We start from the raw sequence: 25,523 nt of genomic DNA on the forward strand, positions 1-25,523 counted from the left end.
TTTCTTTCTTTCTTTCTTTCTTTCTTTCTTTCTTTCTTTCTTTCTTTCTTTCCTTCTTTCAGGGAGGTGGTTCTAGAGAGAGTCTCTCTTTGTAGCCTTGTGTATCCTGAAACTAATTCTGCAGACTGGCTGGCCTCGAGTTCAAAGATGCTTCCTGAGTGCTGGTTTTAAAGACATGTGTCATCATTAGAAAATGTTTTCTAAAAATAGATTGGAAAACATTTTAGAGTGAGAATTTAAGCACCATCCCCACCCCCACCCTGTTCATGGTGATGCAACACATATCTGATAAAATTCAGATTCACTGCTGTAGTCAAAAGGCCCTGACTTACATGACTTTTGTCTCTCTCAGGGACCTTGACACATGCTACCCTTTCTCTAACAGGTACACTACACTCTCTCTCCAGGCCTTCAGTCCCTAGGGCACACCCAAAGTGCTTTGCCTCAGGGCTGCACACCTGCTTTTCCTCTGCCAACAGGCTCCTTTCCAGGGCTCTGACATATTCAAGCTTTGATGGAAATGTTGGGGTTTGACTAAGATACTCCTCTGACTACCCTAGCTATTGGATTGTCTTCTACTATAATTAACTAATAAAAAAATAGTTATTTTCTTTGCATTTATTCAAATTTTTATTATCTGTCTTTTCCAGTAAAAAACAAGTCATAGAAAGACATAAGTATACTGGATGTGCTTTCCACTGTCCCAAAACCTATCAAAATCACCCCATACACTATGATATTACTAGTATTAATATTAGTTGAATGAATGACAGCAAATCTCATACCTAGAGATATTGTGGTTTGTCTTTATCTTTAATACTCAGCTAACAGCTTATTTTATGGAGTTCATTCATTAATACTCTTATTTTGAGTTAATATGGAAAATAAAAAGAGTGGAAAATAGAAAGATAAAACCTCATTTTTAATTAATTTTGAAAAGTGTCCCAGTTCTCCACGGTTGTCCTGACGAGCATCTAATCTTAGTCTTGAGGAGATCTGTTTATGACACTAAATTCTCCATGTTCGTGGGAGCTCATTCTTTAAACAGATAGAAAGCTTACAAGATCCGCCTGTCCTCCAGAACAGTTTGCCAGGCCTTCTTTATTCCCAGAGCTGTGAGACACCTCACATGGCTCCCCTTGGAACCCCTGAACTATACTATTTTCTACACCAAAGGAGCACTCTCCAACCCACCAGAAAAAACTAAGCATTCTCACACTGGTATGTTTATGCTCCACTTCTGACCTCACATGGGAGGAATCTGTCTCTCCTCAACCTGTGACTGTTCAGGAAGTCACACCGGTCTTATGGGTTCCCAGTGGCTCGAGTATCTGCCAGATCTGCCTCCTACCCTCTGATTCAAAGCATAATAACTCTGAAAAGATAATATGTGTACATGACTGACCACCGGGCAGAACTGGGGTGTGGAAAGGAGGGCAGAGGATAGAGCCCAGGAGTATACATGTAGTTGCAGGAGGGGTTGAGGAAGCCCCAGACTTCTAACATTTAGAGGCTCCATATTCCATCCTCAGATTACCCCACTTAAGGACTGGGAATGCATGTGTGTAAGGCAAATCCTTTCAGCATGCTGTATGACTGACTTTATAAGTCTCAGATTCTTGTGATAAATTTAAGAAACGGTCCAGTTCTTGTCTAGTATATTGAAGGTGAGCTCCTCCATAGTCCATGGAGAGGCCTTGACCCAGCTCTGCCTCAGCTCTTTTAAACTCCAGCCATTTTTCTTCTAGAGGCAAAAAATATCCAATTTATCTCTCTTTCTGGGCAGCCTGTTTTAGTCGTTATTTGTGTGCAGGGTGCAGCAAAAGGACTAATCATGGAAATCCATTGCCCTGGAGGGCAGTTGAGAAACTTCATGAGTTTCTAGTCCTGGGAAGATGATGGCAGATGGTCCTGAGCAGATTATATGGGCCAAAAGATCTCACATTCCCATCTTGCATGGTCGTGCAGCATCTGTCTGTTGTTGTCTAGTGTAGAGAAGCTCTGAGGATGCTGACCTCCTTTCCTCTGGTCTTTAGTTTACTGTTTTCGATATCACCTCTCCATCTGCATGCTGCTCTGCTTGCCTCCTTACGTATTTGCAGTCTTTCTTGCCTGCTGAACCCAACCCTGTTTTCTCAGTTGCAAATTTGTGCCATTCTCATCCTCAGGAGAGATGAGACCAAGAATTGACACAGGACTGACTCTTCCTGGACTTTGGGGTGCACCTGCATGTGCTGACCTGCTTTGCTCTGTATCACTTTGGCTACCCTGCATTGGCCTGCTGAATTGTTCATTCTCTTTTTAGGTCCCAAGTGCTGGCCCTTCCTTTTGAATACAGTCACTATTGAAGAACATTCTCAGGTTTGCTCTTGATAGCAGCAAGAAGAACAAAGGCACGATTGGTGTTTGAGTATTGGGAGAAAAGAGAATAGGCGGAGTGAGAGCTTGGTGCTTTGAGTAGAGGAGAAGAGAGATGCTCTAGTCTTTTCCTTTTAGCTAACAGGAATGGGATGAAGATTTGGTTAGAGAGGTGGGTGAAAATGGAGGTGAAATGAGGAGAAGAGAAGGTGAAGGAATGAATATGACCAGAATGTATGAAATTGGCAAAGAAAAAATTAATTTTTGAAAACTTGCCTTTGAAGAGTTTGGAGTCCTACAGCTTCTTCCAAGAGCAGCATCTCCTGTGTTGGGGTTTATCTCCTCCTGGACAGATAGGGGCTGAGTCTGAAAAGAGAATCTCAGAACTGTCCCAGTTCTACTACGGTGAGTCTGTCCTAGGGCTAGACTGGAACTCAGATTCCCTGACTTGTCTGAGGGCATCTCTTTCCCATCATGCTCCTCAATAGGGTTTGATCAGTGTGACAGGTTTCACTACATGACTTCAGAGATGTCTTCTAAGTGCCATAAGTCAATCATTTCCCAATAGCATGATAAATTCTGAATTTTCTGGGGGAAAGCACCAGTTTGTCTGGCTCTCATTTAGCTCCAAAACCCTTGACATGACCCTTATTGGTCCTGAGGATAGAGAGCTATATTCCTTGGTGGTTCTGGTGCTGTAGCTTAACCCAGTCCAATAAGGATGACATCAGGGCCCAAGTCCCACTTTCTGGAAGCTTCGTGTTTATAAAAGGGCATCCAAGCACTTCCTTCAGTTCTTGTGACAGTTTGGAAAGGCAATATGCATAATAGGCACATGACTGGTGCTCTGAATACAGACTGCTTTCTTTTCAGGTTTCATTACACATGTTGTGATATTCATGAGGTGTTACTTGCCTAAGGAGAGCACTTTAAGGAAACAGATTTTTTTTTTAAGGATTATCAGAGTTGATTTTTGCCTTGAAAATCATGCAGCCTTGGCCAGTCTTAGTGTAGCATGCATTTTTTTTTTTTTTTTTTTTTTTTTGTAATTTCAGCAATTGGTAGGTAAAGGCAAGAGGATCAAGAGTTCAAGGACAGGCTCTAGCTATATAATAAGTTTCACAAAAAAAGTTAGGCCACATGAGTCTCACCAAAAACAAAAACAAAAAACAAAACAGAACAAAAACAATTTACAATAACAAAAACAACAAAGCCTCAGGAGGCTTTCAAGCCACATCCTGTGTCAGAGAAAGCAAGTTGCCTGCCTTTTTATTTTCTCGTCTATCTGATATGCTTGCTACTGGGCTTCAAGTGACAATTAACACATCAAAGAATACCATGTCATCTTTTCTTCTCTAATGAAGTTTTATATGCCCCCAGTGGGGTAATAAAGAAATTAAAATAGATTTGTATTCCTCGAGTATGATGGGACATGGAGAGATCTGAAGAGTCTCTGTGGACAGAGGAGAAATAGTGATTTGGGATTAAGATTTGATTTTTTTTATTGCTTTTTTATTTTCTTTTTTTCATTTTTTTATTAATTATTCCCTTTGTATCCCAGCTGTAGCCCCCTCCCTCAGCCCCTCCCAATCTTACCCTCCCTCCCTCTTCTCCTATGCTGCTCCCCCAGTCCAGTGATAGGGGAGGTCCTCCTCCCTTTCCATCTGATCCTAGTCTGTCAGGTCTCATCAGGACTCTTTGTCTTCCTCTGTGGACTGGTAAGGCTGCTCCCCCATCAGGGGGAGGTGATCAAAGAGACCCCCTGTTCAAAGGAAGCCCATTGATTGCTCAGTTTTCAAGTGGGTTCCCTAGTAAGGGGCACAGGAGTTGTCTCTGACATGAACTCAGTGGCAAGCTCTTTGATCACCTACCCCTCTGGGGTGCAGCCTTGCCAGGCCACAGAGGAAGATGACGCAACTAGCCTTGATGAGACCTGATAAGCATGGTCAGATAGAAGAGGAGGAGGTCCTCCCCTACCAGTGGACAAGGGAAAGGGCATAGGGGGAGGAGAGGGAGGGAGGGTGAGATTGGGAGGAGACAAGGGAGGGGGCCACGGCAGGGATACAAAGTGAATAAATTGTAATAAATAAATATAGAAATAAAATTAAATTAAAAATAAGATAAAATGTAAAACATCAAAAATAATGAGGCAAATCTCTGTAAGCAGATATGTAGTAGTTTCAATAATATGTAATTAAGAAAAACAAAACCAAAGAATTTTCAAAGATGAAAGAGAATCTTAAGCCTGTGCTACTATTTATCTAACAAATGTCATAAAAATATATATAGCCGTTTTACCATCTCCACAGTGGAACAGAGAAAGGTTAAATTAGAATACTATTAGACTCAAAAGTTAAGATAACCAATCAGGTCACTGGAACTTGAATTTGATCATATACTTGGCTCCCCAACCTCAAAGGATAGAACCTGGGAACAGAGCTTAGGTCCTCAACCACTGGGAACATGAGCATTTGATTTTCTTTACTTTTACTGGGATGTAGCAAATGTAAAGAAATCTACATGGAATTAATAAAACATAGTGATTAAAATATAAGAACAAAAATGAAATAACAAGAATTGGACCCATCTCTAAATACAACTTCTCCTAGAACTTAAGCATTTGAGCTGAACTAACTCATCACTAAGTTCAATTGTTTGATGCCTCTAAGGAAATGAAATGTTTGGTATTTTTGGATTAGACTACAGTTTGTATAATTGCCAAAGCTGTTTTTTTTTTTATTATTTATTCTTGTCAATAACTTAGACAAGAACAGATATGTGTAAAGTCTATGTGTGATGATTACACAGTTACCCTTCTAGATCTGCCTCTCTCCAGGAGCTCCCTCCAGTGCCCCTGGCTTTCTGTGCTTCCACGTCACAGGCCATACCTTCTTGTAATGGTGTTTGTTTGATGTGCTTGCTTTCTAGCTTCTGAAACCCATTTGTTTTCTATTCTGGACTTTTTATTCCTGTGAATTCCTGCTGTGCATATATATCGTCAGTGGTGACTCCAATGAAACTTTGGATAAAATAAAGACAAATTTGAATTTTTATGCATTTACAAAAAAGATTTTATATAGAAACAGACTCCAGACAATAGAATGAGGAGTGTAGTAACGTAGAAGCTGTAACATCCTCGTATGATTGGTCAGGAAAGGATGGAAAGAGCTGAAAACCAGAGGGAATGAAGGAATGGGGATTGTGGGTGGGATAAGATACACAAGATGTAAGGTTTGAGGATGCGTGTCTAGACAGGGGATGAGGACTGGGAGGGGTTCAGAGCAGTAGGGAACAGACAAGGAGTGGCCAAGGCCTGGAGACTGGGTGAGGGGCATAGCAGTGGTAAGAGAAAGACAGTGACAGAATATTCCCGTCATCCAGCCTGCACCAGTAGAACCTTCAAGTGTCTGACAAATAAACACAAGTATCCAGGAGCTCTAGTTTATCAATTCTTTCTTGCTAATTAGGGTATGTGTGAGGGACACCTGATCCTGCACCAGCTGCCTCCTGACTGGCTAATTGCTCTCAAAATTACTTCTGAGAGTAGCTATCGAAAGCACTCAGACCCAGGTCAGATGGATGGGCATGTGTGGTAAGGAGAAGGTCTGGAAATAATACTTAGTTCTGGAGTAGCTTGTAGCGAGAGCAGCTGACACCCTTGCCTCACTTTGGTCCTGGTGAGCCTCTGTTGAAAGCTGCCCAGTATGGCCCTTTCCTGACCCCATCTATTTGTTCTCTGTATTTGTAGATGATTTGTCATGAAGCCACTGAAGACTTTTGGTCTCCAGATGAGTCGTGCTGATGCAGGGCTGCAAATCAGCCTATCAGCCTTCCTCCCCCGCTCATTTACACACTCTTCAAACCGGGTCACTCAGCCAAGAGGTTACATGCTATGAATCTCCTATATGCCAGGATGCTGAGGGCCCTAGTCTGTGTTCTCAGTCTGACAGCAGATACAATCTCTAGTCCCAAGAAGCCTGGTTTTGAAGGCCCCAATTCTGTTCTCAGGGAACTTCTCACCTGATAAAGATACAGGCTTAGGAGCAGAAAGGGTTGTAACTCAATACACACCAAAGGAGTACTCTGAACCCTGAATGGCTCTGCTTGAAGCAGACCCAGGGCTGAGAAAGTGTACCTGAGGGGCATTCAGAGGAAATAAATCCCCTAAGCCTTGTTTATCCCATCCACTCTCAATCACTATCTCTTTTAATCCCTTTCATATTACAGAGGAGGAGCCCAAATTCCACAACTCCTAACCTCACTGGCCATCAGTCTCACCAGTAGCAAGTGGGTCATTTGGATCTCTGCTGCCAGGTCATTGCTTCTACTCCTGAAGCAGAGATGTCATTAAGTGTGATGGAGTCCACCTGGAAAAGCACCTAGGGCTGCCTTAGAGAAAGACAGAACTACTGGCTGCCTGGCAGGCAAGGTGGAAAGTGCTGGAGCAGCTAAAAAGCTGTTGTCCTACCATACAGGTTTTACTAGAAAGTCTGTGTAGAGTGAAATAGGCAGGAGGAGGATAGAGGTTGGGGTGCAATGGTGAATCAGGGTGTGGTGAATCAAGCTTCCTCCCTCAGACAAGTATTAGCTTGTTATGATCCGATCCCACTCTCCCCTCACTCCACCCAACACTTCTGCCAGGAACCTCAGGCCCAGTCACCCCTGAATCACCTACCACCACATTGCGAATGCTAAGGAAAAGACCCCTAGGCTCACAAAGGGTGACAAAGAGATTCAAGAGGGGCACTGGGAGGCAGGGCAAGCCTGGGCTAGGCCCTTGGCCTCTGCTTTTGCCTTTGTTTACTGCAGCACCTTCATCATCCTGTTCCCTCTCCTAGATGTACCTTTTCCAATTTCTGTCTACCGACTGAATTTTATTCACTACTGTTAACTGACAGCGTTCTCATGCCCTTGTTCTAGGCCCTAGTGGTCCAGCATTAAACTAAACAGGCAAACACCTCTACTATTTGAAAGCTTTCATTTCCATATGGCAGGTCAGCAATCAGTAAAACAAACACAGACCACATACTTAAAGCATTTTATATGTCATGGGTATGTTATATGTTACGTAGAAAAGAAAATGTGGCAAGAAAAGCTTATGAAGTGAAGGGTTGGAAAGAGACACCAAGGGGAAAAGCCACAGCGAGATCTTGAGAAGAAAAGAGAGTCAGCACCAGGTTATACGCAGGAGGAGAATGCAAGAGTGCAGCAAACAATGTCAGGTAAAGATCTTCTGGAACCAGAAGGAAGGCTGATGCAACTGGGGATGGGTGACTGAGACGAGGTTGGCGGAGTGAGTGGCGGTGGATGGTGAGGGGAAATCATGAAGTAACTTTCTGGGTTTCACAGTGGCTGAAATGAGAAACAGCACAGCAGTGACACCACCTGACTGAATTTTGAAAGTCTTTCTGGCGAGAAAAGAGGCAGTTGGAGCAATAAGAGGCAACTGTATAAATTTATCAATATCTCAGAAGTAGGGAGGTATCAATAGAAATAGAAGTAGTAAGATTACAGGTGATTTTTTCACAACAGAATGAACAGATGAGATCTAAGTGGGAAGCCAAAAATGACTGAAACATTTTAGCCTTATGTAATAGGATAGAGTCATCATTAACAGAAAAAAAGAGACTACAGAAGAGCTGGCTTCCTGAGAATCTCAGCTGTGAGTTCTGGAACAGGCCAAATCTGAGGTTCCCATTAGAGACTCAGGTAGCTATAAACCTTGAATTCAGAAAGTTTATGATATAGACATAAATTACGAAGCATCCGACTATGAATGATATTTGAAGTCATTATCTGAGATGAAATAACCAAACGAAGAAACCGAAGGAAGATGCTGGACTATCCCCACCAGTAGGTGGTCAGGGAGATGTGAAAGAAGTCAAGGAAACTGAAAGAAACTGAAACAGCAGGCAGTGAGTTTAGGAAACACTGCAAGGAGATGGAAAGAGTGTCCTAGAAGATGTCAGATCATTGCTTGAAGGGAGGCAGATAGTGAAAAAAATATATGTGGAGCTTAACCAGGCCACGGTAGAGGACAATGCAGCCACTTTTGATGAGAACTGATAGACTAAGATCAGAAAGAAGAGGAGAACCTCCCCTATCAGTGGACTTGGGGAGTGGCATGCATGCAGAAAGGGGAGGGAGGGTGGGATTGGGAGGGGAGGAGGAAGGGGCTTATGGGGGGATACAAAATGAATAAAGTGTAATTAATAAAAGAAAAAAATAAAGCAGGAAAAAAAAGAAAGTCATATCTTCTGAAGCAGTGGCCAAGAAGTGATTACTATAGCTAATGGGTAGGAAAAACCAAGTGTTGATCAACTAGCACAGAATTCCAGGTATGAGTAAGTGCTGAATATCTCAGGTAGAACAAGGGTGGTGATGGAAGTGTTAGTATGAATTTGGCAATCATTTCACAATGTACACATAATATGGGATGATCACATTGTATACCATTAAATATACATATTCCTATTAAATATCTTAAAAGATAAGACTATGAATATCTATTGTCTTAGGGAACATGGGACTTGTTTGGGATCTTGATAAAGACAACCTGTGATGCTTAATTTTAATGGTCAACTTGACAGGATTTAGAATACCCTAAGGTAAATAAAACTTCCGCACACATCTAGATTGAGGTGAGGGGAGGAGACCTATCCTAAATGTTGGTGGTACAATGCCATGGGCTGAGTGAAACGGAGAAAGGGAGCTGAGCTCTGGCTCTTATGTCTCTCTCTTCTTCCAGCATCTGTGATGTCCCAGACATGATGAACTATAACTTGTGACTGTAAACAACAATAAGACCTTTCCTTCCTTAATTTTTTTTCAGACATTTCATGTATTTCACAGCAATGAGAAAAGTAACTAAGAACCTGAGGTAGATGCGAGGAAAAAGCCAGACTGGAGTGGAATCAAGGGACAGTATAGACAAAAAAGAGTGGGCACATAATGCTAGGCCACAGTTTCAAATCATCATAAAGAGAAGCAGTTACGTGACTAACTGGCACTTACTGGATTCTTCTCGTCCTTCTAAACCCTGCTCATATTTCACCAGGAAGCCATCACTGACAGATTAAAATGTGCTACGGCAGTGAGTCTAAAGCCAGCAGTATATTTTGCTAGCAAATGGTAAGTTTGTTGTAATATTTATATAGAAATTCAAGGAATCTGGGATAGTCATAACAAGTCTGAGAAACAGGACAGAAGTTTGCTTCCCATGACTTTAAAAAACTGTAACATTACAGTAAATAAAATATTAGTATCAAAATAGACAGATCATACAACAGAGAAACTCTAATAAGCATGACTAGCCGTCTTTGGCAAAGTTGTCAAAGCAATTTGGTAAAGGATAGTTTTCCACAAATAGTGCTGGGATGGCTGAATGTCCACATTGGCCTACTTCTCCACAGTCTCCACACTTTACATACATACAACAATTAATTTTCAGGAGAAAGTAAGGGAGGCAATTCTTGTATTCTGAAATTAGACAAAAATTCCTTACACCTGATACAGAAGATTCATAAAAAAACAATTGGATCTTATTGACATTAAGAACTCACTCTTAATTATGTTTTTCTTTATTCTGCAGAATTTCATACATGTATATAATGGCATATGACCATAACTACGCCCCATTTCTCCCAATGTATTTCCCTCTCAACTTCATATCTTCCTCCTCCTCTTTCTCCTTCTCCTCCTTCTCTTGCTCCTTCTTCTAAGTCCAATCAGTTGTCACCATTACATGCATTGGTATAAGGCTATCCTTTCAAGTGCGGGAAATCTACTAGTAGGAAGACCATCAGAACTATTCTTTCTCTCTCAGCAGCTACCAAGCACCAATAGCACATCATTTAGGGGCGGGTCCTGAAGGGCATGTCCCTCGCCTATGCCCAGTTTTTAGCTGACTTGATCTTGTGGGGTGCTTGAACAGGTAATCATAGTTCCTATGAGTTCATGAGTTAAGTCATGTCATGTCCAGAAGACAGCATTTCACATTTCACTCCTCCACATCCTACAGCTCGTTCATTTTTTTCTGCCTCTTCTTTGGACATGAGCCTTGGCTGGAATAAAGGCAGTCAAAAAAATATTTATTTAAGGGTGGTTACTCTGTCTTGCATTTTCAGCATATTGATCAATTGTGTGCCTTTGCCCTTTTACCTACTGAAAAATGAAACTTCTCTGACTAAGGTTGAGAATAATCCAGATCTACAGGTATAAAAATATTTTCCTTTTTTACTAATTAATTTTATTTATTCACTTTAATCCTGGTCATAAGTCCTCCCTCATCTCCTCCTGTTCTCATCCTCCCTCCTACTTCTCCTACTCCTCAGACAGAGGGAACTTCCCCCCTACCAACTCAGACCAGCACGTCCAGTCACATCAGGACTTAGCACATCCCCTATGCAGGTGAGGCAGCGCTACCAGGGGTTAGTGATTGAAAAGGAGGCAACAGAGTGACAGCATAGCAATAGTAAGTTTCACCCTAGAGCAAATGACCTTTTTTAGCCATACAATTATTTAGGCAGGAATTATAGCACCAGGCATGAAATTCCCTCCTGTGGAGCAGACTTCAAATATAATCAGGTACCTCATAACAGGTGTGATACGACTTCACCAGAGGGCACAACTTGCCAGGCAGAGGTGTATTGTAGCATTCAGTGTCCAATTCTGAGTAAGATCACTGATGTCCTTCCTCTCTCAGCAGCTTTCATAGCATCTTCTGGTACTATGTAAGCTAGCCAGAAGGTGACATTTCCTCACTAGTTTGGAGTTAATGTCTCTATACAAAGTCTGTGTTACCTTCAGCAACAGTGTCTTCCTATGTAGTAATGGAGGGTATCTAAGGGCAATAATAGCCCATGTTGTTTTGTGGACCTCCGAAAGTATTCCATGCCTTTTGCTGCAATTTTCATTTAGCAACCCTTGTATTCTGTGACTGACATTGTCAACCCATGTTTGGTAACTATGTTCAAACTCTTTTCAAAATAAAGAATTCTCGCTATTTGAAAAAAAATCTATTAGGGGAAAAGGGTAGTTTATAGCCTGGGGAAAATACATTTAAGTCATTTTCTGATAAAGGACATTCAACGTTCTATAAGAAGTCATTAAGTGGAGAAAACATTTTTGTAAAATTCACGAAAGATATTTGCTGTGCCATCTATTATGAAGACAATGAAAACGAAAGCCAGCATCCATGTTCGATATAATGTCAAAACCTTGGAATCTGAGTATACGGAATACTAGCAAGATGTATAATAACAATGATTCCAGCAAGACAGTTGGGCAGTTTTCCCCAAAGTACAGCACAACAGGCATTTTGTCTTTCAGCCTCCACCACATAAATGATCCCTGTAAGAGAGTACGAAACAACCTCAACAGTGTGTGCTACACGAAGGCAACCATCTTGATGCACACTTGACATTCAGAAGAACTTTGTAATAGCCAAGATTTGGAAAGAAGCCAATTGTCCATCAATCAGAGCATGTATATGTGTCTGTGTCTGTGTGTGTGTACTCTGATAAATTTTTCTAATCAGAAATAAAAAAGGAAGTGAACAATTTGATGCATGGAATATGATGCTTGAATACTGGAATACCTGTGGGAATTGATCAGAGCTGAGCATGAAGATGGCCTGGAGATAAAACTGTATTGAATCTGAGCTGGCCCAGGAAGGCTGATTCTGTGTGTCAAGGAGTGGCACTTGAGAACTGGAGTGAGGAACGGAGTCTCCCTAGCTGTGGCTAGTCTCTTCATCCTCATTACTCAGCATCCTGATCTCCCAGAAGAGATGAGGTGCTTTGATCATTGTACTTGTTTTCTGAAACCCTAGTAGGGGAAGGTAGAAAAGGCTCTCCTCTGACATTTTGACACAGCATCAAATTCTGTAGCCAGCTCTGCCAAGGTCTCTTTCCACTCTTATCATCCTGGGCATGGTGGCAAGCCCTGGAATCCACTGTCTCCTTATCTGCAAGAGGCCACCCTACATCTCTAAATGGGAGCAGTGCCCACACTGTATGGTAGATATCTGGGCTACTAAATGGACATGAATGGGTTTTTAATTGTATTGAACCCTACCTTTTACCACTGAAAGTATTGTTAGTATACAAAATAATTCTTCACAAATTTGTACTATTTTTTCTTCATATTCACCCTACCACTTTTTGCCTTTCCTCCTTCTATACTAGTCCCCTTTAATTCATAGTCGTCTACAGCTTTCATGCTGTGTGTGCATAAAAACTTGTGATGTTCATCTGAGTTTGGATTATTTCACATACATGATAATCTCCATCTGTCCATTTCCATTTGTTTATCATCATTTTGCTCTTTTCGACATGCTTAGTTGTGTATATTTACATTTATAGACTGTCCTTAAGATTGCACTCATTCAGCCCATATTCTCAGAACAGCTGACCCAAAACATTGTCAGCCGCTTGGGAAATTACTGAAACACACTGTGCTGCTTTTTTGAAGGTTTACACAAACTAAACAGGGAGCATTTTGTCCCTCGTAGGTGCAGTTGCCAATATTAATGCACTTAATTTTCTGAAGTCCTTAATCTCGCTTGTGCACATCGTCAATAAGAGTGCACATTGTGGTTTGAACTTCTTCACATGCGATGCTTAGGGGTCTTGAGGAGATGTAGTTTGAAGGAGTAATTTTCTCAGCAATATTTTATGAAAAAAAAATAAAAATTCAAAGTTAAAGGGATAAAAATAGATCTTTGATGGAAAAGGAGAGGCACAAGAAAGCAAATGAAAAAAGATGGCTTTGGGGAGGGTATATGTACCCCCAAAGCAGTGAAGATGGAAGTTTATGAGTAGATGACATTTATCCTACCAGCTCCTTAGGTGCATGGGAATGTGTCTGAAAGCAAATTGCTTTCACACAGTAGCATTTGGAATGAAGTAGGAACCTGGCATCAGCAAGGAGCCAGGTCGGTCAGACCCTCTGCTTCATACTTTAAATGAATCATCCATTCTATGCCATAAGCCCTTTTGAAGTATGAGCAGTGCCCAGAGATGTTGAGCTGCTTGTCCTGCTCCAGAGCCAGCATGACACCAGAGGCCTCCACCTGCCACTACTGGTGTAAGTTTTGCTGAGTCCTCTGCCTTTGATGCTGCAAAAGCAGAAGAGGACACTGCGGTCAACTGAAGGGCATTATGGGGGGGGTTGTTTGGTCTAGAATCAAATGTTCTACCTAAACTTTCCAAAGAATTGAGATTTAGAAGTGAGCCACCATTCCTTTATCTAGGACTGAAGGTCAGGACAGTCTGCCTTACTGTTTTCAGCAGAGGCCTTGTACTTAGGGATAAAAGGGTTCTGTCTCGATGGCTCTCAAAATGTGCCCAGGTTAGACTGATGAGATGGCTTCATGCATAAATGAAAGAAACAGAAACAATGTTCTTTTCATTTGCTCTTTTATTTCTGTGCTATCTAAATGTCAGGCTCACTAGACAAGATGTTTCTAGCCTATTCTACCTTCCATTTCCAGTTGCAAATAGCAGTCTACGGTTGGGTGGAAATGGTATCCTATGGTTGGGTGGCAATGGTAGCCTATGATTGGGCAGACTTCTTAGTGTGATAACAGCATCTTAAAACATCTTAGCCTGACCTGTAGTAATCCCACACCCTTCGAGGAAGGGCATGGTGTCAGGCACAGTTTACTTGTTTGCCTTCTTCTGGTTCCACCCGCCTTGAGCACCTTGAGCACCCTGAGCACCCTGAGAATCTTGCGCTTGAGCGCCCTTCTCCAGAGTTTTGGCAGATGTGGTGTCCGAATCCGACTCAGTCTTGGTCTCCGAAGAGCAGCAGGTTTGAATGCAGCAAGGCTGTGGGCAGCACGTGCATTTCTTCGGGCAACACGAACATTTCTGCGGGCAGCATGTGGGTTTCGGGCAGCACGAACACTTGAGTGGGCAGCATGGGGACTTGGGGCAACAAGGTTTCTGCAGACAGCATGGTTTCGGTGGGCAGCCTGGTTTCGGTGGGCAGCACGGTTTTGGTGGGCAGCATGGAGGACTTGGCGGGCAGCATGGAGGACTTGGCTGGCAGCGTGGAGGACTGGGAGGGCAGCGTGGAGGACTTGGAGGGCAGCATGGGTTTTTGGCTGGGTCACTCATCTTCTTTGTAGTTGGAGTTCCTAGGAAAAAAAAAATGATGATCTGAAATTCTGTTTTCACCATCACCTTCTTGATCTCCAAATGCATCTAAATCTTCAGGGTGAAAACTAAGACCTTGGGTTAAGGACAGCTGAACCTCTCACAGGCCACAACTAGTGCCCATCCCTACGTTCACAGATATCTGTGTGTTTATTTCTTACTAAAATAGCCATTTTGCAGATAAAGAATGTAAAGCTACAAACATGTAACAAATTTGTTTAAAGTCTCTCAGTCAAGAGGGAAGAGACTCTCAGGCTTGTTGAATCTCATCAGCTTTATTTCATTGAACAACGATCACACCAGGGTAAAGAGTGGCCACTTTAGACACCACTTTAAATATGAAGACATCTGAAATTCAGTGGCTTGTAAATGGATTCCATCTCATCCCAGATACTGTATACATACTGTATACTGTATATTGTATGTATGCATCCCAGATACTGTCTAAATGTGGTACATTCGGATTCTCAGAGCCACCAATTGTCACTCCCTTTCTGAATGTACCAATCATTCCATTGTAACACCGGCCATCAACTGCCACTGGCTAGTTTCAGTAGGAAAGCACTAATGAGACAGTACCCCAAGCATTGCAAGGGCAACAGTACAAGGCCTATCTATATGAGCCACAGGCTGAAGGAGCTCCATTCACACCTCAGGGCTATGCATTCTTCTCTAATGTAATATCAGCGGTTAGGAGGAAGGAACTAGACCCCGAAGAGACCTCAAACTAAACCATTCAGACTTTTACAATGATTTTATTCTTGGGTGAACAGTGAAATCTCAAATAACTTTGTTTCTGTTCGCTCACCTGCTTCCTCTCTAGAAAGAGCGGGTTTTTAAAAGGATCCTGAAGTCTGCTTCCTATATGTGAGTCCTGTACATTTGCTGTGCCAGGTATAGAATACTGATAAAAACCCACTGCAATCTCCAGTACAGGACAGGTCAGAAAGTGACTAAGAATCAAAGACAGAGACCAGGGTGTTAATGTAACTGTAGAGATATCACCTAAGGAAGCAGGATGGTTTGTACACCCTTGATGTATGCTCTGCTCACAAGACCACACATCCATGTTGGGTAGGTGCCAGGCCTATGAGAGCCCTGTCACTCAGATGAAGATGTGAGTGGAGGTTGGAGCAGTGACTGCCTAGGGTAAAGCTTCAGCCACCCTCCAAACCTGTGACACCCACAGTCTTTTTAAGAATACCTGCTGGCATAAGCCTCCTTTTAAAATGCAGCCAAATATCGATGTTTGTATACATGCATATGCATGTCTGTGTTAGTGTGTGTGTACGTTTATGCTCTTTCATCATGGTGATAAAAGGAAAGAATTTACTTGAGATATGTGACAGCTGGATTGAGTTGGGTTTAACTATACTTTCTCATCAGGGTTTGCAGTCGGGGCCTAGGTGAAGATCTCCTCTAATGGTGTCTGTTCTGCTAATGAACCCTTCTACCTCCCTCCCATTATTGCCTTTCTCCAATACTTAGACTTCTTCTGTTGTTCTGAAGACTCATGGACTCCTGGGTACAGAAACTACAAAGTTTTCATACCAGAGATTACCTGTTACCCTAGAAAGAAAGCCCTGGAAGTGTGCTGAGTTTTTGAATTCAGTGGTTACCAAAGACATCTGTAATATGACCTACATTGCCATGAGAACCACTCTTTATGACTTCATGGCCTACACAGGGCCTTGGCTCTCCTCAAGGATGGGTGTTAGTTTCTTAGACTCATTCCTTTTCCATCTGGGGATTGGTCCTAAATCCAGTTTACACTTGACAAACTGGGTCCCAATGAGTCTAGGTGTGGCTGATGCCTCCACCCTGCGGAGACAGTGACTTTCTGACTGACAAGCTTTTGCGCAGCCCTACCTGGCCTCTCCAATCAACTTTCTGATCCTCATTCTGGGGCTTTAATTTCGGAAAGATGGCTCCTGGCCTGTACCAAGGAGGATGTAGACAGTGAGGACTTTCATGGGCCAGGGATGCTCTGAATCCCTGGACCATACATGGTAGCAGCAGGGACAAAATGTGGAAGGGAGGAGAAAACCACTGGATTTCAGCCTTTCACATTCCCAAATTTCTGCCTAATAAAACTGAACTGTCATAAACTGTTTCCATTTGGAAGAAAATGTGGCCTTTGGGGCTAGGTCTTTAATTTTCTTGTGACTATGCCTATCAGTTATTTTAGGTTTTCTGTCCTTTGTTAAGAATATTCTACTTCTGTAGAAAGAGGAAAATCCTAGAGCAGCATTCCCAAGGGGCAAGGGTGGGGATAAGTTATTCAGTCCTCCTTCCCAGACAGGAGATGCCACAAAGGGGCTGAGGCAGCAGATCTGCCTAGCAATGCCCAGACTTGCCTGGGATTGAGGTCAGCAATGAGGAGACAAACAGAAAATGACAGACACATCAGCATAGCAGTAGACACTAGGGCAAGAAAAGAGTGAGGAGTGCCTGGGTCTTTACCATTTTGGCTTAGTTATTTCACAGGGAGTGTGGTTAGAGAGGGAGAGAGAGAGAGGGAAAATATGAGAGAGAGAGACAGAGAGAGAGAGAGAGAGAGAGAGAGAGAGAGAGATCTTGAACAAAGCACAGACTCAGGAACCCATGAGGCCTTTGGCAGTGAGTTTAGAGGTGGGAAGTTAAGGGAAGTCCTGTATCTGTTTCTTCACCTGAGACCAGGCTCAGAAAAGAGGAGGGTTCAACATGTTTTTGTTTTCTATCGCTTTTCTCTGAGTGTATCCTCCTCCACTGTTCATTTTCTCTGCCTCCTTGTCTCTACCTGTCCCCTTTATGTTTCCCTCTATATTTTTCTTTATTTTTTCTAACTTAAAGAACAGTATAATGAAAAGACAACTCAGAGCCTCCTTGTCACTTGGAAGGCCAGATTGTTAGGATCCATCCATCTATCTGGGTATAGACAGGTTGTTTCTGTGGCAGCAATCCTCATCTAAGTAGAGAGCTCCTGAGCTCGAGAGCCTTCAGATATACCTCACTCCTGTTATCCCTGTGTTGAACATGGAGGAACAAGCTCCCAGGGTTAGAGGTGGCAAATAGGCTAGGGGTCAGTCTAGTCCACTATGACATAGGGAAGACAATGACAAGTCCCTGAGCAGTCTTACCACATTGGATACTTGCCATCCCAAGCCAGCTCTGCTGCCATCATCTCCTTGTCAACTGGTGAAAGGAGTCTGTTATACTTTGGGGTTGTAGTTGCCCCTCCAGAGGGATGCTGCTCCTTTTATTTAAAATCTTGGTACTACCCATTGCCTTCCCCTTATAACAAACTTCTCCCTTACTCCAAACCTCTCCCTCCTCACAGGCTGCCCCTGAGGTCTGCACAAGTCATCCAATATTCAAGTCCAGAGCTACTTTCTCAAGTCTTTCTGCTAGTACTTCAGTGAGGATTGAATAGAATCCAAGTTTAAGGCCCCAGCTGGGCTGCCCTTTCTGGCTTTACCCACCATCCTCTCTCACTTAACGCAACTGTTCTCTCATGCTTCATAGGCTGGCTCAGAACAGATGGCTGCTGGATTCTGCTCACCTTCTTTTTTTTAGGATCTTTGGATGGTTTTCCATTCTTAAGATTCTCTGGTCTCTACCCTCATTTCACACTAAATATTATTGAAACATGAGGTTTTATGAAGTACCACTCACTTAAATGAACTTTTTTAGCCCATTGGCTCAATCCATGTGTTTTCTTAAAGTTCTCTGCACCAAATGTTAACATGTTAGCTTTTTAAAAGCATTCCCACAGTTGACTTTTCTACTTGTCTGTTTCATCAGCATAGATGTTTTTATCTTGCTTGCTACTGTTCTAATATCTGACATGCTGCCTGGCATTATATTGACCCCATTAATTAAATGATGAGTGAAGAAACAAGTCCAAGAATGAAGACCCTTGATATAATATGTGTGTGTGTGTGTGTGTGTGTGTGTGTGTGTGTGTGTGTGTGTATGTGTTACCTGATTTGGCCACACACTTCTTCCTCAGGCTTTTCTCAGTTCACCATTTTCATATTTGACTTCTTGTGTTAAACGTTTTCTGAATGTTTTCAGCAGATAGATAGATGCCGGATCTTCCTCAGCAGCCCAGTGAGTCCATGACTATCAGAAGCCAAAGTCTTCTGAACCCAGTGCCCCGATTTCCTCTCTTCTAAGTGCTAAGCTCTTTATGACATCATAATCCTCTCTGCAAGACTCTATGACCAGCCAGCTGACACATTTGCCCACTGCTGGTTAAAGTGTCCACCTGTTTTTGACTACTTTTGCCAAAGTCAGAAAGTTCTTTACCTGATTCAGAGCATCCCATCACCTAAAATGAAAATTTAAAGCACAACTGTATTGTCTAGTCTGACACACTGTATCTTAAAAAGCAAGGTAGACTATAGCTTACCAGGCCTAAGGTTAGAAGTGCTTCTTGTAAAGAGCAATGTTTACTAAGACATGTCAGTCATAGGAAATGGACATGGGAGGGTGTGAGAAAAGACATTTCAGATCTGGAAAATGTAAAAACAATTTGGAACAAGAAATGAAAAGGATCAGATGGAAGGGGAGGAGGACCTCCCCTATCAGTGGACTCAGAGAGGGGCATGGGTGGAGAAGAGGAAGGGAGAGTGGGGTTGGAAGGGGACAAGGGAGGGGGATACAGTTGGGATGCAAAGTGAATAAACTGTAACTAATAAAAATGATAAATTAAAAAAAAAGAAAAGGACCATTTGGCATTGAAGCTCAGTGTGGCAGTGTCAGAGAGAAGAGTACTGAGGTGGGGTGGGGTGAGCTATAAAAGAAGGTAGAAGATGTATTGAGGGTTTGAATGTGTAAGGCTTCAGACTGTGTCCTGAGGACAGTGGGGCCAGTGGGAGACCTGAGGACATGGACCTCCTTCCTCTCACTATGATCTTCCCAGAGCTCAGCTCAGTCCTTTGAGTGGCAGACTTTGAATAAGCTCAGTTTTATCACTAATGTGGCAATTGTCTCTTCCTCTACTCCATGACAGGAGCTTCTAGAAGTAAGCCTTGTCCTTCATATATGTGAGGCACCAAGCCACAGGCCAGACAGAGCTCCAGACCCCATGGTCAAGTCCTCATGATGCTCCAACCTCCATCATATCAACACTTGGTTCCTATCATCTGCAGCATTCTCCTGATGAGTGTATAGTTCCAAAGACTAGAGAGGCCTCTGTAAGTTGAATTTTTTGGCTCAGACATCTCTCCAGAATATCAAACTTTTATATCTGGTTGTTTACTTATTGTTTTCATATAGACATTTAGTACCTTCTATTTAATTTGCATAAATTCATACTATGTTTTCCCAAATCAGCTTCACAGAATCGATGCATGTTATTAAATTCACTGTTCTCTGCCAATTTGATAGGTTAAAATTGTCCTAAGTAGTTTAAGTTTCCATTAGTAATAAACTCTGTTCTGTTTTTTCTTAATTTTAATTTTTATTGTTAAAGATTTATGAAACTCAGAGACACACTAGCCACCATACCACATATGACAGGCAAGTATGTGGTGGAGAGATAAGAGAGGAAAAGAAGGGAAGGTATGTGTACTATGAAGAGAGGCAGACTAGAGATGTGAGGGGTGGTGAGGATCAGCCTCATGTGCTGCCACTGAGGGCAGTCTGAGTCTGTGGCGTGGCACAGCAGGCATCTGTGTTGATGTCTGAAGCCCATGTTAACACTAAAGGCCATGAAGACGTCCCTGATCCAGGGTGCCTCCTGGAGCCAACTTGATGTCTGGGGGCTGCACAGAGTTGGCCCTCCCTTGCTGGCTGTAGCACTTGGAAGAGCAGGTTTTCACCTCACCTGGACAGCACAGTATAACTGAGAGCATGGTGGTGGTTGAGCCTCCCTGAGGGAGTGAACACAGGATAGCTAACCATGCCTATTGCTGTCTTCCACAAGCAGGGTAGCTGCCCCGGCCCCTTGCCCGGGCGAAGTGAGAGAGCTCTCCTCCTAAACACAGCCACTACCCAGGCTCAGATCCAGGGCTGTGATTTGGCCCACCCCAACACCTACCCCATCTATGAACTGGCAGAATGCATGAAAGACCTGGTCCTGCAGAACAAAGGGTACAGGATCTCTATGACAGATGGCAAAAACAGAACAGCCGAGAAGAGCCTTGGTGAGGATCCAGTATTGATAGTGTAGCAGAAGCCAGAGGCCTCGAACCACAACAGTCAATCATTACAAGGAACATTTGCAAGCTGTTTGGGCAAAAGGGTACAGCGTGCGACAGACACACTGTGACGTACTATAGCTCCCATAGTGAGATGTTTCATTTTTTTCTCTTTTACGTTATTTTCCACTTTTTAATTATTTTTATTGTCTTTTGGGAGGAAGGTTGCAAAGGTATAGGATTGTTATGGAGGGATGGAGAGGTAAGCGGGATTGGGGTATATAATGTGAAATTCCCAACAATTCAATAAAATGTTAAAGGTGTACTTTTTATTGAAAGCAAACATTTTTCATATACTATGTTCTGATCAGTTTCTTCTCCCCCAGTTTCTCCCAGCTTTCCACTCACCCAAATGCACACCCTTTCTTTCTCTCTTAGAAAAAAAGAAACACTTTTAAAGTAAAATAAAATGAAAAACAGAAGAGGATGAAACAAACACATGAACAACAACAACAACAAAAAGAAACAGCACAAGAAACACATACAAATTCAGAGACAAACACATTTGCACATTAAAAAAATTCATAATATCATGAAATTGAAAACCATAATACATAAGCAAAGGACCTACAAGGTAATAAAGAAAGAAAGAAAGAAAAAAACCTCCCGAAATAACACTGAGGTTGAGTTAATTTTGCGTTGGCTGCTGCTAGACGTGGGGCCTGTTCTTAAGTGTGGTTTGAACACTCAGTCAGACGCTGTGGGAGAAAAGTAGCTTTTCATTTGTGAGAAGTTATCAATTGAGAGAGCTTCTGGGTTAGGGATAGGGGCTTGTGTCCACTTCCCCATTAGTACCGGGACCCCTTCTGGCTTAGGCCTGTGCATACTGCTGCATGCTATGAGTTCCTTTGTGCTTTAGCAGTGTTGTTTTTAAAAGGCCTCGTTTCCTTGGTGCCTTTCAGCCTCACTGGCTCTTAAAAATCTTTTCCTCCCCTTCCTCACAGTTCCCTGAGCCCAGAGAGGAGGGGATTTGACTTGAGACATCCCAGTTAGGACTGAGTGTTCCAAGGTCTCTCACAGCTGCACATTGTCTAGCTGCGGGTAGCTACGTTTATTTTCATATACCACAGGAGGAAGAGTCTCTGAGGACGGCTGAGCAAATCTGATGACACTGATCAATGATTATGGCAAAATGTTGTTAGGAGTCATTTTATGACTACATTTCTTTAGCAGAACAGCGATACTTGGTTTTCTCCTAGGCCTATCAAGTCTCAGGTTCTTAGCCCCTAGAACACTGTCACCACGGTTTCCAGCTCGTAGAGTGGACCTTAAATCCAAGTAGACAGTGGTTGGCCACAGCCACAGCTATTGTGCCACTATGGCGCCAGCATCTATTGCACAGAGGCTGCCATCGCAGAGTAAAAGATTTGCAGCCCAGTTGTTTCCTTTCCTCCTCTGGTAGGATGTGAAGTATCTACCGGTACAATAAACTCTAGTTACAGGGGTCATTCCAGCTCTGAGTAGGCCACAGCTAGACTTCTCCATGTTCAGTGAGTTATATGGGTGTTGCCTCCAATGATAAGGACTTACCAACAGTTTGCAGAGGGCAACAAATAGCATTGGCTGTAGTTTGGAATATTTGAGGGTTTCTATGGGTCGCCTTTGGGAATTAGATGTAACCCATTTCTGGCACTGAAACGTTTATTTGGTGGTAAGTATTGTCTAGCTAGAGCTTTATCGCCTTTAGTATTTAGTGACTCTATTTAGATTTCTTTAATATTAAGTCTACTGTAGTATGTTTCCATATCACTCCTGAAATGGCCCTTATCTGTCCTTTCCCATATTTTCTCTCTTAACCACACATCCCTCCTCCCTTCTGTCTAATCCTCCCATTCTAGTCTCCCTCACTCATCCATAACTATATATTTTATTTTCCATTCTTCAGGCTATCCATCCCTCCCACATACCCTCATCTTTTACTGTATGCATAACTTCAATAGTTATGTGGATTGTAGCATGCTTATCAAAGGCTTAACAGTTAATATTCATATTATAAGTAAATATATATTATATTTTCTTTTGAGGTCTGGGTTAACACACTAAAGATGATTTCTTTTCTAGCTCCATCCATTTACCTGTGCATTTCATGATTCCATTTTTAAAAAGCTGAAGAATATTCCAAAATTTCTCTCCTTCTTCAAAGAAATTTTATAATAAAAGTTTTATTATTCAAGTCTTTCACTTGCTTGGTTGGAATTATCACAAGATATTTTCAAGTCTATAATGAAAGGTATTATTTTCCTGATTTCCTTCTCAATTCATTTGTTATTTTTATATAAAAAGGATAACTTTGTGCTCTACTACTTTGCTGAAAGGGTTTATCAGCTGTAGAAGTTTCCTGGTAGATTTTTAGGGTCTTTTACATATAAAATCCTACTTCTGCAGAGTAAGATGCTTTTACTTCTTCTTTTCTTATAGAAATCCTTGATCTCCTTCAGTTGTCTTAATGCTCTGTGATGTACAATTCTATAGTGAGCAGGTATGGAGAGAACGGACAACCTTGTTTCATTTCTTGATTTTAGTGGCAATACTTTAAGGGTAACTATATAAAAATCTACAGACCTAAAGAGGCTAACAACAATGAGGACACTAGAGAGGATGCTTAAATCTCATCCAGAATGGCGAACAGGATAGACACCAGAAGCAGTGGAAGAGAGGGAACAGGATAGAAGCACACTACAGGGGGTCCTCTGAAAGGCTCCACCCATCAAGAGATCAAAGCAGATTATGAGACTCACAGCCAAACTGTAGGCAGGGCACAGGAAATCTTATGGAAGAAGAGGGGAGGGGAAGATGCTCACAGATGGGACAGGAACCCCACAAGAAGACCAACATAGCTAAAATCTTTGGGCCCAAGGTATCCTGTATAGACTGATGCACCAACAAAGGACCATGCATGGAGAGAGTCTGGACATCCTGCTCAGATGTAGCTGATAGGCTGTTCAGTCTCTATATGGGTCTCTGAATAAGGGGAGCAGGTTAAACTAGGTTGCTTGCTATTTTATCAGGATATACAATGAATACATTGTAAAAAATAAAATAAAAGTTCATGTACAAAAAAAAAAAACCCAAGTGACAGCACATGTTGGAGAAAATGTAGAGAAAGAGGAACCCTCCTCCATTGCTGGTGGGAGTGCAAACTTGTACAACCACTTTGAAAATCAATCTGGTGCTTTCTCAGAAAATTGGGAATAGCACTACCCCAAGACCTAGCTATACCACTCCCGGACATATACCTGAAAGATGCTCCACCATACAACAAGGACATTTGCTCAACTATGTTTATAACAGCTTTATTTGTAATAGGCAGCATCCTGGAAACAACCCAGATGTCCCTCACCTGAAGAATGGATAAAGAAATTGTGGTACATTTACACAATGAAATACTATTCAGCTGTTAAAAACAAGGATATCATGAAACTTGCAGGCAAATGGAAGGAACTAGAAAAGTTCACCCTGAGTGAGGTAACCCAGAACCAGAAAGACACACATGGTATATTCTCACTTATAAGTGGATATTAGCCGTATAATACAAGATAGCCGTACTAAAAGTCATAGACTGAAGAAGTTAAAGAACAAGGAGGACCTTAGGGAGGATGTTTCATTCTCATCCAGAAGGATGAGAATAGACACCTTCATTTTTATAGGCATTTAGTGTGCTATAAACTTGCCTCTTAGAACTATCTTTATTGTGTTTCATAAGTTTGGATATGTTGTTTTGGATTTTGTTTAATTATAATAATTTGTATTCCTTTCTTAATTTTTGCCATGACCCATTTTTTTATTCAGTTGTGAATTGTTCAGTTCTCCTGAGTTGTAAACTTTCTATTGTTGGAGATACCCAACTTTAATCCATGGTGGTTAGGTAGAATGCATATTATTTCAATTGGCTTCTTGTGTTGAGACTTGCTTTGTTTCCAAGTGTGTGACCAACTTAGAAGAAAATTCCATAAGATGATAAAATTGTGTGTGTGTGTGTGTGTGTGTGTGTGTGTGTGTTTGGATGAAATGCTCTATAAATATCTGCTAAGGCCATTTGACTAATGCTGTCACTAAGCTCCAGCATTTCTCTAATTAGTTCTCATCTGAATGATTTATCTACTGGTGAGAGTAGGGTATTGAAGTCACCTGTTATCCTGGTGTGGTGGTCAATCTGTAATCTTAGCTGTAGTAGTATGTCTTTCATACATTTGGATGCCTTCTTATTTGTGCATAAATGTTTGGAGTTGCAATATCCTCTTGGGAAATGTTTTTCTTTGATAAGCATATAGTTTCTTTCCTGTTTGGTTTGGATCTATTTTATTAGATATTAAAATGATTACACCAGCTTGGTTTTTTTTTTTTTATCTATTTGCTTAGAATATCTTCCTTCATTCTTTTAGTTGGAGGTGATGTCTGTTTATGATAGCAAAGTGTGTTTCTTGGATTCAGCAGATCCTGTTTTTAAATCTGATCTGTTAGTCTGTGTCTGTGTGACGTTGATAGGTATCAATGAGAAATGTTATCGATTCCTTTTATTTTGTCATTATGGTACAAGTTTTTTCTGCTTTTTTGATTTGTTGGTCTGGGATTATTTATTCCTTGTGTCTTCTTGGGTGTGGTTAACCTCTTTAGTTTGAAGTTTTTTTCCTAGTATCTTCTGAAGAGCTGGATTTATAGTTAGATACTGCTTAAATTTAGTTGCATCATTGCATGCTTTTCTTTCTTCATCTATTGTGATTGAAAGTTTTGCTGGGTGTGGTAGTCTGGGATGGTATCTGTCTTCTCTTAGATTTGTAGAACATCCATCCGGGTCCTCGGCTTTTAGAGTCTATATTGA

At 41.9% G+C, this 25,523-nt stretch overlaps 1 pseudogene; it reads right to left on the reverse strand.

The window, feature by feature from the left end:
• Window positions 1-14,021: 14,021 nt before the first annotated feature.
• Window positions 14,022-18,621, reverse strand: LOC129673850 (sperm mitochondrial-associated cysteine-rich protein-like; annotated as a pseudogene).
• Between the last annotated feature and the right edge of the window lie 6,902 nt (window positions 18,622-25,523).

This window comes from Psammomys obesus, unplaced genomic scaffold (genome assembly GCF_907164565.1).
Source record: "Psammomys obesus unplaced genomic scaffold, mPsaObe1.curated_primary_1811, whole genome shotgun sequence".
Classification (NCBI taxonomy): domain Eukaryota; kingdom Metazoa; phylum Chordata; class Mammalia; order Rodentia; family Muridae; genus Psammomys; species Psammomys obesus.